The sequence below is a fragment of the Phycodurus eques genome, chromosome 21 (assembly GCF_024500275.1).
Source record: "Phycodurus eques isolate BA_2022a chromosome 21, UOR_Pequ_1.1, whole genome shotgun sequence".
Classification (NCBI taxonomy): Eukaryota; Metazoa; Chordata; class Actinopteri; order Syngnathiformes; family Syngnathidae; genus Phycodurus; species Phycodurus eques.
Genome location: NC_084545.1, coordinates 10,015,390 through 10,031,852, shown reverse-complemented (window position 1 = coordinate 10,031,852; position 16,463 = coordinate 10,015,390).

Below are 16,463 nucleotides of genomic sequence, written 5' to 3'. Positions count from 1 at the left end.
ATTCTTCTTTAAAAATATGAAAATGCTCAATTATTAATTGACAGAATTGCATACGTATTAATTTAACCAGATGTTTATAACTATTGTGGCTCATAGTAAGAGCTGTGTTTAATATTTGGACTTGCTGGACTCTAAATGAAGTAAAAAGTATTAGAAACAGTTATTTTATATGACACAGTGCAGTTCAACGCCACTACAAACAAAAAACATTATAGTACACTTATTATCGTGAGAATTTTGTTTGTCTTACTGCTCCTTTCAATCATGAGAAGTGTTGATTCAACAATTTGTGTAAAATAATTTTGTATTTTTGTGAAAGTTTACCTTATTTGAAATGTATGAAAGCGCCAGATTAAATACATTTTTGTTGAAACTGATATTTACCCTCCCCCTTTTTTTTTTTTTATTTAGTCACTGTAAATGCAACATGTATACACACTAAGGCAAATATGATTACTGTTTCTCCTGTGTGGGAGTGTGAGCGAGAGGCTAGTTTGCTAAATTGGTTAATTTACGCATAGTAAGACTACCCAGGGAGTTGTATGTCCTTGTGAAAAGCGGTTTTATTTTTTAAATGAGGTGCTAATGTTTTGTTTAACGCTTGCATAGAGCTCCACAGGAGGCGTAATTGCGTGCGGCAGAGAGCAAGCAGCAGAGCAAACTGACACAGAGGAACTCATATCTGCGTTAACACGCTTAGTGTGTGTGTCTGATGATCTCTCGACTAATAATTGTCTGGTGTTATTTCAGTCGTCGTGTCCTAATAGCCAGTGTGATTTCATTATCTACTTTTATCTTGGTATCTCCGCTCTCCAAGAGTTCAGTCATAGCTGAAACTGACTTTTCCTGAAAACAATGACAAAGTTGACTCGCTAATGTATTAGTTAAATCTACATAAAACCAACAAGCTCTAATGGAAGAGTCCTCCATAATGAGGACTGAGTAGTTTTATTATTCTTGCAAAGTGAGTAACACATCAAATATGCAAATCAGTAAAGAGCAATTTTCTAAAATGTCACTGTTTGCAAAATAAAGTTATGTGTGCCGACCTTTACTTAAACATAAATCACAGTTTTTTGACATTGTTAACATGTGTTTTCGAGTATTTGATCTTTTATATTTTGTGTCAACAGGCAACATTCCCACGCTCCGCACTTGCTGGCGCAATGAAAATGACGTACGACCAGAAATGACGGCCCCTCGTCTCCCGTTTGTAAAAAGGTAACTAAACATAATATTTTGCATTTCTACGTCAGCAACTGGTTCCCCCGACGAACAGTCGATCAGGAAACTCTGTCAGGACCCACCCCCCTCATCTTTTTATATCCATAATATGTTGCGGTCCTGGACCAAATTGTGCCCTGGTTGATACTCGGACGTCTTATGAAATAAGCAACAAAAAACAAAACATGGGCTGTCGTTTCAGTTACTTGCTTGACATCATACATGATTCAAACTGATGTTTTTGTAGAAAACATTCTTATTTCAATAAGAAGGAGGGAAGGGGGCATTTTAAAAAAAAAAAATCTTCTATTGTGCACTGTATGTGTAAACATGCTACAGGGGGTCCTCGGTTTTACGATGGCCCGAACGTACGACATTTTGAGGTTTCAAATGGTGTGGAGCATGTTCTCTTGCTGCTGTTCTCTTTTGCATTTGATTGTTTCATATTTATGGCTTAGAAGTGTTTCATACAAATATTTACTGTGATTGTGACTTTACTACTGAATTAGCGTTGGTTAGTGATAGACAAGGGCACATTCCCGTTGATGTCCAAATTCAGATTATTTTGCCGACGTAGGAACGGAACTCAATCGTAAACCGAGTACCCCCTATAGTTAAGTTTCCTGGAGGCCAAGTTACGGTCAATCACAACAGGCATCTTCCTCTATCCCTATCCGAGCATAATACAACATTGTGTGTGAGGTCCAGCGTGTAGAATTCAAATCGCTGATATTATGTTTGGTTTGCAGCCCGATCTTTATGATATGATGTAGCTATTTTTACAGCCATGACCCACTGAATGAAAGTAATAGCCCAGAGTTGAGCCTGCTTGGACAGCACAGCTTGATTAAATGAGCCGAGAGCACAGTTATTGGCTGAGAGACTAGAGTTCATGCAGCCAGCTCTATGAAGGTTTACACGAGTCTGGGTGAGTGCTTGTTTGTGCATGCAATGAATGGTGTGAAATATCCCATAATGTGAAGAAAGGGGTGGGGAGTAAGAGCAGGGGAGCGCAATGAACGATATGATATCTGCTCATCTTGCGCTGGCCTCATGCTGTGAAAGAATATGAGCCCACACCAAAGCTTTGAGAACGATGTGTGACCAATGAATAAAATCCTCAATGAACATCAGGAACCAAAGTTAATGTGTTCCATTTAAACACCAATTCTGCCCGACATAATCAAGTGCTCCGAGAGGAAGCCCATCAAGTGTGACCGCTTCCCAAATCCGAGTCTATATGAGATGGTGAGACAGAGATATGCTAATGCAACGTTATCTTGTAAAGGGAAAGCTTGGAGGAGATTTAGCCAATCTGCCGGACACAATTCCAAGAGCCTCGGTGGCATTTAGCGGGCTCAAACTAACCCCGGGCTGCTTGTTAAGACTTCATTAGCTGTGTTTGCTCAGGCCTCTTTTCTGCAAAGGGGTGGAGGAAGGCTCCCCAGGCTCCAGCCTATAGATACTCCATATGGGGCTTGTTTGCTCATGGCTGGCCCCGGTTAATCACTTTCAGGTGGAGTTGAAGTAGATGGGCCAAGGCTGAGGGGATTTGGGGGAGAGCTTGAACCACCAATCCCCCACCCACCATTTTTTTTTTTCCAATCGAGGTGCTGTTGAGGTGACAGAGCGTGGAGCGTGTACCCTGTGAATTAGCTCACCTAGGGCCCATTACCTTAACAAACAAAGCCAGCCCCTCCAATCAGCCTACTGCTGTTAGGACAGGCGGCCCCTGTAAATCCTTCTTTACAGCTGCGGTCCCTCTGTTTAACCAGTTTGTGTGTGTTTTCAAGAGGAAATCTATTGAGTGACAGGAACAAGAAGAAAAGAAGACTTTAAAACTGAACATTGTCTCCACCAAGTGTTCAGCAACACTTCTATAAAGTAACTCATGAAGTGGCAGGGAAATCATTCAATATCTAATTCGCCATACATAATATCCCCATTTTAAAAGCTAATAACAATTTGGTGGTTGCCTGGTTGTGAAAATGAACATTCCCATTAGTGGTATCACAGTTTTAGTTCCTGCTTATAATCACCACCCTCTTCATTGGTTACACGTAATGCCTCATCTCACAAGAATAAATACAAAAGTGCCTAAAAAAAAAAAAAAAAAGTATTAATGCTTAAGTGCCAAACACCACACTTTTTAAAAGTTTTTTTTTGCAATGTCTTGAAATGAGTGCCTGCGACAGGCTGGCAGTGCAGTCCAGCGCATACGCTGCCTCTCGTCCAGTTCGCTAGGGCTCCAACTCACCTGTGAATGAGAATAACCCATCCATCCATTTTCTGAGCCGCTTCTCCTCACTAGGCTCGCGGGCGTGCTGGAGCCTATCCCAGCTGTCATCGGGCAGGAGGCGGGGTACACCCTGAACTGGTTGCCAGCCAATCGCAGGGCACATACAAACAAACAACCATTCGCACTCACAGTCACACCTACGGGCAATTTAGAGTTGAGAATTAATGCATGTTTTTGGGATGTGGGAGGAAACCGGAGTGCCCAGAGAAAACCCACACAGGCACGGAGAGAACATGCAAACTCCACACAGGCGGGGCCAGGGATTGAACCCGGGTCCTCAGAACTGTGAGGCTGACGCTCTAACCAGTCGGTTATATATATATATAGAAAATTTATTTAGTGTTAACGGTTATTTGTCTATACTGTATGTGCACTGGCATCCAGTCCAGGGTTAGGCTGCAGCTTCTCCGCAACCTGAAAAAGAAATAGGGATATAGAAAGTGGATGGATGAATACTTTGTAATCTCCAGAATTTACCCAATGTCATATTGAATACTACAAAAAAACGAAAAGCACAAACATTGTCATCACATAGTACAAATGAAAAAACATAATGTAAAAAAAAAAAAAAAAAATCGTGGAAATGTGGGATCGGTTATTACTGGACTCGAGACGTGAAAAGTGATTTACGTTTCACTCATTTGAAAATTAATTAAAACACAACATTGTCTGTATGGGGGAAATCTTGCCCGCTCTGCTTCTGCCAAAGAATTGACTGGGTTTGGCTGCCGTCCCTGAGCCAAGCAAGTGTATGTGTGTGTGTGTGTGTGTGTGTGTGTGTGTGTGTGTGTGTTATTGTGTGATTGTTTGGAGTTTTCAGCCATCTGATGCCACAAGAATCTGGCCAGCTAGCAGGAGTCTGCGTTTGGCTGCCTTGACGCCTGCTACTTGACACTGCTGACAGATTTAACTCCCCTCTTGTAAAACAGCATGGAACTTGTTCTCTCCGCTCGGGAAGATTTGTGGAGATGCAGTTTGCTCAGAAAACACACACAAACGCACAGCTTCAGAGTTACATTGTTTAAATACTGACAAGCTTGATGAGCATTGATGTACAGATTCCACTTATGAGAAGATTCAACTTGTTTTGGTCTCTGAGTCCATTGTATAATTACTGAACTCACACATTCATTGAATCTTTGAATAGATACTCTCCAAATAAATCTTTACTTGAGCTATGTTTTGTCCAGATTATTATTTTTTTTCTGGTCCTGTTACTTGTTTGCTTAGCCACTTGTTGCTCAATCAAAACCTCCCACAAAGCCATTGGAAAAAAAAAAAGTCAATATTTGAAACTCAAGGGCAGATGGTCAGACAAACATTTGCTACATTTGGTTTGCTCTCCAAACCAGTACTAAAGTTATTATGAAACAAATTTATTATAGTAATACATATTTTTCACAGTTGAATTACAGCTTTGTATTAAATAGAGCAGAATAGAATAGATTAGAATAAATGCACAATAATGTGTTAGCATTACCAGTTGAGGAATCTTTTTGTATATATGTTCATATATTTGCTATCTTTCATGTATACTATATGGACACAATTTACGGTGCATAGCTCCTCATGATTTAATTAATCAATCAGGGGTTTAATTTGGCATTTTAGTTCCACTAAGAGGATCTTAATTCAGATCTTAATTCACAAATGGGTGGTCTCTTCCATTACCAGAACCTCATCATCACTTGTAATAAAAACAAATAAATAATAACTGGATTAATAAAGCATTGGTCAGTAAATATCAACTACTGTATATAAGTTCACCAGGTCACAACTGTTCTTCCAGATGTTCCTGGTGGCCCATCGAAGAAACCAAACAGAAAGAAGTCTTGAAATGGGGGATCCCAAAAAGCAAGAAAAATCTCAAAATCTTCTTTATTGGAGAGTCCAGGAAATAAAAAGTAAGTCTGAACTGTGAACAGGCACTTTTTTAGTGAAGGTATTATGAACTCTTTAAGACACAATCTTACCATTAATGTCTTTGCGGGTGAGAAGGAAGATTTGAAATGTAGAAAGCCAGTTCGGTAAAATCTTCCTAATTCCTGTCAGGACCTGTGCAGCAACATTCTTGACCAACTGGAGAGTCGGAAGTTGTGTTGCAAGGGAGATCAACAATAAAGTAGAAATCACATTATCACAGAATAACTCAAACCTGAGTCCCTTTTTGTGGTTTTCTTGCCTAGTCGATTAAATATGCATTTGACTTCATTTGATTGAAATCTCAAAATCCTCTAAAAAGTGCATTTCATTGCTAGGGGGAATGAAATCTTGGAACTGTGACTCATTCTGGCTGCTTAAAAGCTTAATTTGTCCAGAATGTATCTGAAATTAACTGTAGATAGTTTCAAAATGGCCAATTTTGAATTAATGAATGTCTTATTTTGGCCATATCTCTGTGCCAGCACCCAGTAAATGACTCCAGTGTCTTCAAGCATGCATATTATTAATTTTTGCTTTCCTCCCTCATCCTCTGTTTCGCTCCCTCTGTAAGACCTCCTGTCTCGTTTGCGTGTGGCGCACGGAGAAACAGATGGCACGGGCGAGGATAGCCGCCAGACGGAAGGAGGGAAAACGAGAGAAGAAGAAAATGGCAAGGTTGGGAAATGGGAGGGTGGGAAAAACAGAGCAGATGTGTAACACAAATGGCCTTGTGGAGTTTGCAACTCTTTCACGGCGCGTCTCGATTAAACTCCAGAATTGTTCTTATTATGCTCATCAGAGGATAAGCAATGCCCTTGATTAGTTACCCTGGGCTACCTGTTTTGCTCATTAGCAGTCTGATTAAAACATGATTATGTATGTAAACTGTGTTTTATTTCCCGCTTTGCTACAATCTTCACACCAAGTTCACATAAACTATATTTGAATCTCTCCAATTGTGTACAAACAAGAGAAAACTCCCCAGGGCCAAATAGTGTGACATGGATGACCTTCTCTGGTGCAGTTTCTGCCTCCAACAATAACGCTCATCTCTCCACAAACAAAAAAGCCTCAGAATCTCGACAAGCTTTTTCCGCCCCCTTTCAAATAAACACTGACAGCCGTGTCATTTCTATATGAATAATTAATTAGAATTTATAATGATTATAGCAGTAGCCCACAAATGATCTTCACAAACAGTATCACAGTCATTTTACGGTCTCTTGCAAACAATGAATGGCAAGGATTAGTATGAGTGTCAGTGTACTGTATTTCATGTAATAGTGGCTTGTGGTGTTTATTTCTCAACTGCCAGACTGTCTACTTGAAGGAGGTGTTTATTTGTACAATACTGATGGATAGATGGAGCTCGTCTCATTGCATCCTGTTTGAAGACAGAAATTTTGGTAGAGCTCATTAGATGTCAGTGTGTGTCATCAGGAATCGTCTAAGTTGTCTACTCGATGTACTGTAAATTAGACAGCCTGGCAGCTTTCACGTGAATGTTAATGTGATGACTTTTTCATTCATGATTGGAAACACAAACAAAATTAATGGGACACTGCTATGTGCAACAAATGAGAGATGAAAGTGCTATCCTGACACTATCCTCCACCTCAAAGCACGACAGGGTCTCCAGTCCAGCAAAACCAATAATTGGATCAATCAAGGTCATCATCTCCGTCAAATGATGTTAGCAGGCTTGACTGAGCTGCACTGAGGGCACTTTGTTGTATTTTCACTGATTGCATCAGGCACGCAAATCTTAGCGTTAATAATGCTTCGGCTCTCCAGTCACTGATGTTATCTCGACTCATATACACCGAGGACGTCTTTATCAGCCATGGACACCATTTAGATCGGCATCTCCAGACAATACAACAAAGCAGACTGCTAAGTTAATTGTGCAAACAGGGAGGACCATTTTATCAAGTACACCTGCTCAAAGAGCTCCAATAAGCTTGTTAACACTACCCTGACCATTCTTGAGGCTTCGTGTGTGGAAATTAATGCAATTCGTGTAATAGCCCTCCAAAACCGCATGAGACCTGATCTACTATTAGCTTCTCAGGGCGGTGTTTGTACTCTCTTGAACGAACCAACCCTGTTGTACATACATTCCTGACAATGCTGGTGATGCAGGTGTCATAGCCAGTATTCACGATTTCACAATTCAGTCTCTGATGAACGTTTTCCTGACCGTTTTCCTCAATTTGACTGCTTGGATGACATTGGCAACTGATGACCATAATTCATGATTCATACTCCTCAGTCTAACTCTGTTGCATGACTGACTACGACCCGGTTATGAAGGATTTTCTTAAACCAGAGGTGTGAAATTCTGGATGACTGTAGGGTGTTTTTGTTAATGCATATTAATTTTTAATGTTTTTGAATTTTAATCATTAGCGTTTAGCAATATGTAATACCTTTTAGCTTGATTAATTTTGACTATTTTGTTTTCAATTTAGATCATTAGTGTTTCACAATATGTAATACATGATTGACAGTGGATTGATTAATATAATCAAAAGGGTCCTGAGCACCGGTGACCACCAACACACATCTTTCCCCATTTTGTCCTTAGAATACAGTCGGCGCGATCCACTCTTGTTGTCGTCGATAAAGCCCAATGATCGTAAAAAAAAATTACCACTGCAGATGGACAGTATTTATACTGTTAATTGAATGGCACTGCATTATACACGGGGCTGTTTCAACTACGACTAGGTCAGGCCTCATGAACTAAATAATAGCTAATGCAGTTCTCTGGTTTGGAAGGGTCTAGGTGCTGACCTGAATGACATTGAAAGTAGAATGAGGCATCAGAGGTTGAGAAGAGGGGGCATTGGAGTAGAAGAAAAGAACCTCCCCTGAGCTATGCTGTATGATGTGTGATTGACAAGCTACACGCTAAGCTCACCTGAGCCTATAACCTCTCTTTTTACATCTCGCTGTCGTGATCCTCTTCTTTTCTTCCCCCGGATATCTCTGGGAGAGGGAAACCTGAGGAGGGCCACAGTGGGGTGGAATGGCTTCAGGCTGCGACCCGCTCTAAGGGGGGTCACGGGGACACAAAGGCCATTCAGGTGAAGTGCTCTGAGCGGAGCTGAGACAGACAGGCTCCCAGCACAGATAGCATGAGACTAATGTACGCGTGTTTGCACTGTCAACGCCAACAGACTTGGTCGCAGTGAGTGCACAGGGTGGGTGAGATGTGTTTGGGGGATTGCAGTGAAAGAAGGAGAAACAGAGTGACAGGTGAGTAAACACAATGCTCTGAAAGCCAGACTGAACATTCCTGAAATGTCTGGGCCAGCGTTCCAAATATTCCACACAAAAGTTGCAAATCCTCTTTATGGAGCCTAATCTTGGCCGAATTTAAGACCTTGCAAACCACACACAAGTACTTGAGGAGCTCTTGCCTCACTTGGTCTCTCTGAAATACATTTACAATCTGCCGAGGCGGCAGAGGAATCAATATGCGTGTGTTTGGTGCACGTCGCTTCACAAAAGTGATGCAGACGGAATGCTGATGAGTGACTGAGGCGTCCATTTGAATTACAGGAGCAGCAGGAACAGTTCCACCTCTCTGTCTTATCTCATCTATAGAACTGGTCCATTCTTGTTCAGGAAGTAAATAGAATTTTCAGCTTCAACACAGAAAGGCTGGATTTACACTCCAAGTCCAAATGCCCAATTCAGATTTAATGCCTTCATCACGGTTTTCTGCAATTTTTGAGTTGATTATAATTTTTTTGTTTTGTGCAGTTCAAGTGATGTATTTGTAAATGGCCAAATTGCACATTAACAACTATACCTATATTTATGTGTCACCTAGCACTGACACGTTATCTATATATCCAATTTCACACGTCCACCCCCCCCCCCCTTCTCTTTTCTATCCGGATAGTACCTCTTGGAGCAAAAAATCAGAATTGTGTCACTTCAACCATGTACTGTAAATCCAGACCAATTTACAGAACCGAGGGCACTAAATAGAGTGAAGACGTTTCACAAGGCCCAACGAGCCCAATTTAGATCACATTAAATTGTACACCAAAGATATACACGTCTATTTTTTTTGTCATTAAGCTTTATGAATATAACAAATACCTTTATCTGGATCCACACGAAAATATAATGTTTTATTTGGACCTTGCCCCCCTTTCCACAAAGTCTCTTGGAAATAGTATAGAATATTCTTTTCAGTAATCCTGTTGAATTAATAAAAATGGCAATGAATACAGTACCAGAGCCACTTTTCTGCTCCATTGCAGTCATGGTAACCTGTGGTCACTAATTTGTAAAGGACCTCATTATATTGAACAGCCTACACAATGGTATGGCCAGTGTGTGTATGCCGGAGAGGTTTTTACAGACATAAGCTTGAACGCTAAGGTCCATGTTTTGCTCAGGGCAGTGCTTGCGCACTCACTAACCAAAGTAAAGTCCAGTAAATGACACTGGAACAGTTGAAAATTTGATTTGTTATTCTAAATTTATTTGAGAATATGTTTCTGTGGTGGCATGGTGGGTGACTGGATAGCACATCAGCCTCATAGTTCTGAGGACTGGGGTTCAAATCCCTGCCTGTGTGGAGTTTGCATTTTTTGCCTGTGCATGTGTGAGTTTTCTCTGGGCACTCCGGTTTCCTCCCACATCTGAAAAACATGCGTGGTTGGTAGATTGAAGACTCTAAATTGCCCTTAGGTGTGAATGTGTGCGCGAATGGTTGTTTGTTTATATGTGCCCTGCGATTTGCTGGCAACCGGTTTAGGGTGTAACCCGTCTCTCGCACGAAGGTAGCCGCGAACCTTGTGAGGATAAAGCGGAATGGAAAATGGATGGATGGATGGATGTTTCTGTGATCCCTGAGATTGCCTGACTTCTGCGTCATTTTTGTTCAACATTTGGGATTATGCTACTGTATTCCTGTGGTGGTCATGATGGAGGTACTTGGAGAGCCAAGTATTTTTTGAGGCAGTACTTGGCGTAAAAAACTTGAGCACCAGTGTTACTTCACACATTTAGGAGAAATTGTTAATTGATAAAATCCATGCATCCATCTTCTATACTGCTTATCCTCACTAGGGTCGCGGATGTGTCAGAGCCTATTCCAGCTGACTTTGTGCGAGCGGTGGGGAACACCCTAAACTAGTTTGCCAGCCAATCGCAGGGCTCATCTTGACAAACAACCAAAGCCCAATGTAAATTGGCAACTTCTGGCAAAGGGCTCCCCTGCCGCACATAACAGAAAACAGCAGGGAGAGTCGGCGGGGAATTCAGACAGACATACAGTAGGGAAATCAATCACAAAAAGCCTTATGTTATGTTTATTGCAAGTGAATCATGATATAAAAAAAGCAATTTCAACATGATGCCATCTGCTGCCATACTGCCCCTCTTATCCCTAATGCTCATGCTGTCGGAAGCAGAGGTTTTCTCGTATGCAAATGTACATTTAACTGGGTGAATTAAAAAAAAAAAAAAAAAAACGAGAAAACTTCTGGTACTGAAATGACAGCTTCCTTGTCTGTGGGTTTTTATTAATAATCACATAGCCTCTGAGGACATTCGAAACGGTGACAGTTTGGCAATTATTCCCCCTTTAGCCTCCTCTGCTGAATTGAAATGGAAAAAAGAGACATTGTTTCAAATTTCACGGTGTGTGTGTGTGTGTGTGCGCGCAAGCGTGTGTGTGTGTGTAAGGTGAATAAAATGCTTGAGAGAAAGCCCTCCCCCGATGGTGGTGGCTCATCTTGAGTTGGCTTCGAGAATTAACCCTCTGCTCCCACATGGAACTGACCGGGGAGCTTTCAGTCCGATCTTTTATTGTCACCTCGGGCTGCTTCCATATTGTAGATTTCTCACAGAGCAAAATTTTTACACGTGACTAAACTGTAGCTTGTAATCTGTGTCTGACCCCCTCAACTCACCAGCAACAGCACCCCAACTCCACTTTTCTTCCCTCCTTCTCATCCATCTTTCTCTCTCCTCATTTCGCCAAGCAGGGTTCACTCATGTGTCCGTCATTCTTCTGCCTTTTGTATCCGTAAGGTTTTTTTTTTAACTATTGAATGCAGCTTTCTCGCCATCCCTTCACCTCCCTTTTTTCTCATTCTCCCCTCGCCTTCCTCATGCACTCACTCGTCCGTCATTCACTCTAGGCCCTAATTATGAGATGGCTTCGAATAAATACATGTATTTCTTTCCCCCCTGAAAACCTGTGGGATATAGTGTGTGTACTCTATTTGGCTGCACAGCAGGCTGAATTCAACACTCAAGGAGGTTTTTGGGTACCTCTGCAAAATGGAGTGGTCCGGCAAAGGAGATTTCCTGGGCGCAGTAATTGTGCCTCATTAATACTCACTGTAATGCTGGGTTGCTAAACAGGCTACGCAATTAGGGGTCTGAGCCTTCAATGGGCTGGCTAATCAGGGGACAAAAGCTGCAGCTCAGAGGCCATTAGGCCCAGAGGAAGTGCTCTCATTGTAGAGAGCGGCCTGTGATGCCTTCATCTAGCACCAATCTGGGTGGGGCAGGCAGGTGGGGGTGGACCAGAGTGGGTGTGAGGGAGTGGGTGGTGGTCCACTTTACACCTGAGATCATTCATTTGGGCATGTGAATGATACCTCCATCTTTAGACAAATGTTGCACCCTGCTTCTGAACTAGTCCTTGCTGTAGAAGATCTGTGTTCACACCAAACATTAATACGGGGTTCAGTTTGGTACACCTTATGTGTTTCCATTGGGTAACTCACCAAAATGTACTGCACCACTGCTGTACTTTTGAAGAATGGTCATAGTGGAGCTCAACGCACTACTGACCACTATTGGTAGACTGAGAATTATGACTTCAATGTGAAAACAGGAGTGGAATGCGAAGAAACTACTCATTATGTTATGATCATTACCCATGTTACCATGCCTTGCCAAACCCAAACTATCGTTTGGTGGAAATTTGTCTTTGGAACATCCTGTCTGGTTCCTTTAGGAGCAGTCAATTGTAATTTAAAGTACTTCCCCTCCTCCTCTGTCCATACTTCAAATTATCGGCTCAGGAGTTGGAAGACATTTTTAACCTTCCGGGAAGTGAAAGAATAGAACATACCAACATTGTCTGTGCTCTGGCCCACTTTTCTCCCACCTACAATATCTCTCTGCTGCCTTATCTTTCATCCTTGTTTATCTCATCATCAGCCAGACTAGATAGAGTGAATAAATGACCTCTCCTGGCCATTAAAATTTTGCATTGAATCAATGACATGCAATTACCCTGTCTTTTATGAGAGGGAGACGTTGAAATCTTTCTTCCTTACAGCAAGAGGGCGAAATAATATGACTGCTGTAGTCATCGGAACTAGACAAAAAAAAAAAAAAAAAGAAAGAAAGGGAGAGTGTATGAATTCCAATTTGGAAAAATCCCATTTATCATCATAATAAGAGCGCTGAGCCTGGTCCCTTCTCATTCAACTAAGCTTTATTCCCACAAGGAGGGGTGCCTTCCACTCATTATTTTCCTCGTTACCACCTCTGGATTCTAATGTGGATTATGTAAATGTTAAAAAGAGGTCAGGACAAACAAATATTCAGTTTGTTTACATGCACTAACAACTTTTAACTGACTATCTGACCAAGTTTGACTTTTTGAAATTGGAAATATTTGATCAAAAACTATATTCCTCTTACACACATTCATCAATTGAACATTGGAACCGCCTCTGTGTTTGAAAGATGGCTAACTATAACTTCATGTTAATTCCCAATTGAAGAAGACGAAGCCATGTGGTGGGTGTGATTGGACTGACAAGCAAGTAAATTCATGCTACATCAGATTGAAGAAGTCAATAGTCAAGTAGTCAAAGTATATGGATAGAAAAAAAAACATACCTGTTTGTGGTGGTGGAACAATTATGAACCATTATGGTACTGCTTGTGACATGATGACTGAGCTAATCTGCGTACCAATTATGTACAAATTTGAAACAGTTTTTTTTCCTATCCACATATGAATTAAAATGGACTGAAAATAATGTCTATTTTCTTAGTCCAAGAAAATCAAAATAAAAAACATTGGTAAACAAATGTCTTCAACTGTGCCTGTTAGTACCCTAATTAAAATCATCTAAAATATTACTGTAATTTTAAGTGAGTGCAAAGACCATTCCCAGGAAGAACAGTAGTGTATCAGTTTACTCAAACTTCACTAAGTCAAGTAAGAATGCCCATAAACAACAATTTAGACAATGTCGTGAACATTGTAATTGAAAAAAGCATTTACAGTGATGATCTGCGCAGGACATGTTCATTTCAAATAGAAAAACAAAGCAATCAGAGTGCATTTAATCCACTTTTATCATACCAGTCTTGATTTTTGATCTGCCTCCAAGGAGTAAAAGTGGAAATGTGATTTTTTTTTTTTTTTATGCCTATAAGTGCCACCATCACCACAAGAGGCAAGGCAAGATCTCCTTTGTGCGAAAACTAAACGTACGACATGTACAAAGTTGTAAAGTTATCACTTTTCCATTTGACTGGGCCAGTTATCAAGTTTTTTTTTTTTTTTTAATCAGTTTATTTGAAAGGGGACAATGCAATTTCATAAAACACATGAAATACACATGGTTAGAAAAGCCAGAATTAGCCAGAAGGCTAGTTTTCATCTGTAGTCCCCTGGCCATGATGTAAAAAAGCAGTAAAATACATCTACAAGACAATATAATACAGGATACATAATCAAAGACTTACTATACTATTAAGAGAGAATAAAACCACAAATCATTTGATCATAACAAAAAAAAAAAACATCATAGCATACTTCTCTTTTAGTGTTGCCAGCTATAGGTGTTAACTAGCCACATTTTCAGTTTTTTTGTGAAGGCCTTGTATGTTGTAAGCAGTTTAACCTCCTCAGGTACTGAGTTCCACTCACCAGCGCTCCTCACTGACCAGGCTGACTTACTGAAAGTGCTCCTGCGCAGAGGAATGAGACAGTCACCTCTGACAGAGCCTCGAGTGACACGCTCAGAGCTGTTTCTTTGGCTGATGAACTCAGCCAGAGTAGCTGGAGCCAAATCATGCAGTACTTTATAAATCAAATTTAAATCTGCAAATATGCGAAGACTGTCCCAGTTTAAGACTATTTTTTTTAAATTGCACAGTGATGATAGTGCCTTGGTTTTTTATCCAATCACTTTAATTACTTGTTTGTACAAAACTTCCAATGTTTTTTTTGCATTCTGACTAGCCTGGGACCAACTGGTTATGCAATAGTTAAAGTGACTAAGAATCATTGAATGTAAGTAAATTTTTGCGGCTTCAGTTGATTTGCGAGGTTTAATTTGATATTTTTACCCAATTTGTCAATATGTTGTAACATGCCTTGCTAAATCCTTACCAGTAAACACACTGAAAGGAGCATCATCGCCACGTACAGTATAGCATTGCAGAGGCAAGCATAGTTTGGCCGAAGATCGATTTCTACTTGATGCAAGTAAACCGAGACATCAAAGTGAAGTGTGGAAACAGTGGAGTAAAATGTCAGTAACCAAATAAGTTGTGCATGTATACATCTTCTCAATGTCACGTCGCACATCCACGCATCATGGTAATTAATGATGAGTTATCACCTTTTAAAAATCAGAGGTTAACTCACTTTTACACGAAATTATTAATAACTAATAACACAACAATTAAGAATGTTAAATAGAACATTGCATTAAGTTACTTGACCTACAACCTCCTCAAAAGCTGAGAAATTCTATTTTAGATTAGTTTTATTTAGTCTTCATGTATGGCATTTAACTTCTATTTAGATGGCATTACATATAAATGTTATTTAAACATTGCCTATACAGTTAATACATATTTTATGGTGCGAAAAATAAATGTTTGTAAAAATTAATAAAAGAAGAAAATTGTCAGAGATGTATTAGTTTCATATGTTTATTATTGTTATATATAGAATAAAGAAGGCTAACATTTGTGTGCCAATCAAAAGTGAGCCTTTGTCAAGGCAGAATTTGCACTACTGTATAGCAATTCCCGTATTTTCTGGACTATAAATCGCTCCGGAGTATAAATCGAACCAGCCAAAAAAATGCATAATAAAGAAAGGAAAAACATACATAAGTCGCACTGGAGTATAAGTCGCATTTTTTGGGGAAAATTTATTTGATAAAATCCAACACCAAGAACAAACATTTAATCTTGAAAGGCAATTTAAAATAAAAATAGAATAGAGAACAATAGGCTGAATAGGTGTACGGTATGCTAACGTAACACATTCAGCTAATGTTACATGACGCAAAAACAATGAACTGAGAACATGCCTGGTATATTAACGTAACAGTTATTCAGATAACTATAGCATAAAGAACATGCTAACAAGTTCACCAAACCACCAGTGTCACTCCAAATCACTAAATAGAATGAAATCTTCTACTCTGTGTCACTTCGAAACAACTCCGCCAACTCCGGAGGTAGACGATGCGCCACTTGCTCTTCTACGTCGCTTTCGTCAGGCCTAGAGCGCCCTCTTGCGGTTGTCAGTGTGGAAATAACATGAAATTATATAATAATGTGTTAATAATTACACATATAAATCGCTCTGGAATATAAGTCGCATCCCTGGCCAAACTATGAAAAAAAACTGCGACTTATAGTCCGGAAAATACGGTATATTGGATGTTTTAAAACTGTGCAGTTGTACCTGATGTTGTGGCAAATGAGTGTGCATTATGCTTGCTTTAGTTGCCATGGTCCCCTATAACCTAAAACACAACAGTGAAGAAAGCTAAAAAATATATTTTGGTTAAGATGTCTACACACAACCAATTTCAGTGACAATTCCCTCATCCACTTTATGAATTGCACAAAAACACTTTGACTGCTTGTTAGTCAAATACACATTTTGCTGCAGCACAGCAGCATTTTGACAAGCTGTTTAGGCTAAGCCTGAGTAAATCAAATTCTGAGTTTGCCTTCCCTCCCCACTAATCTCATTTTGTTTACC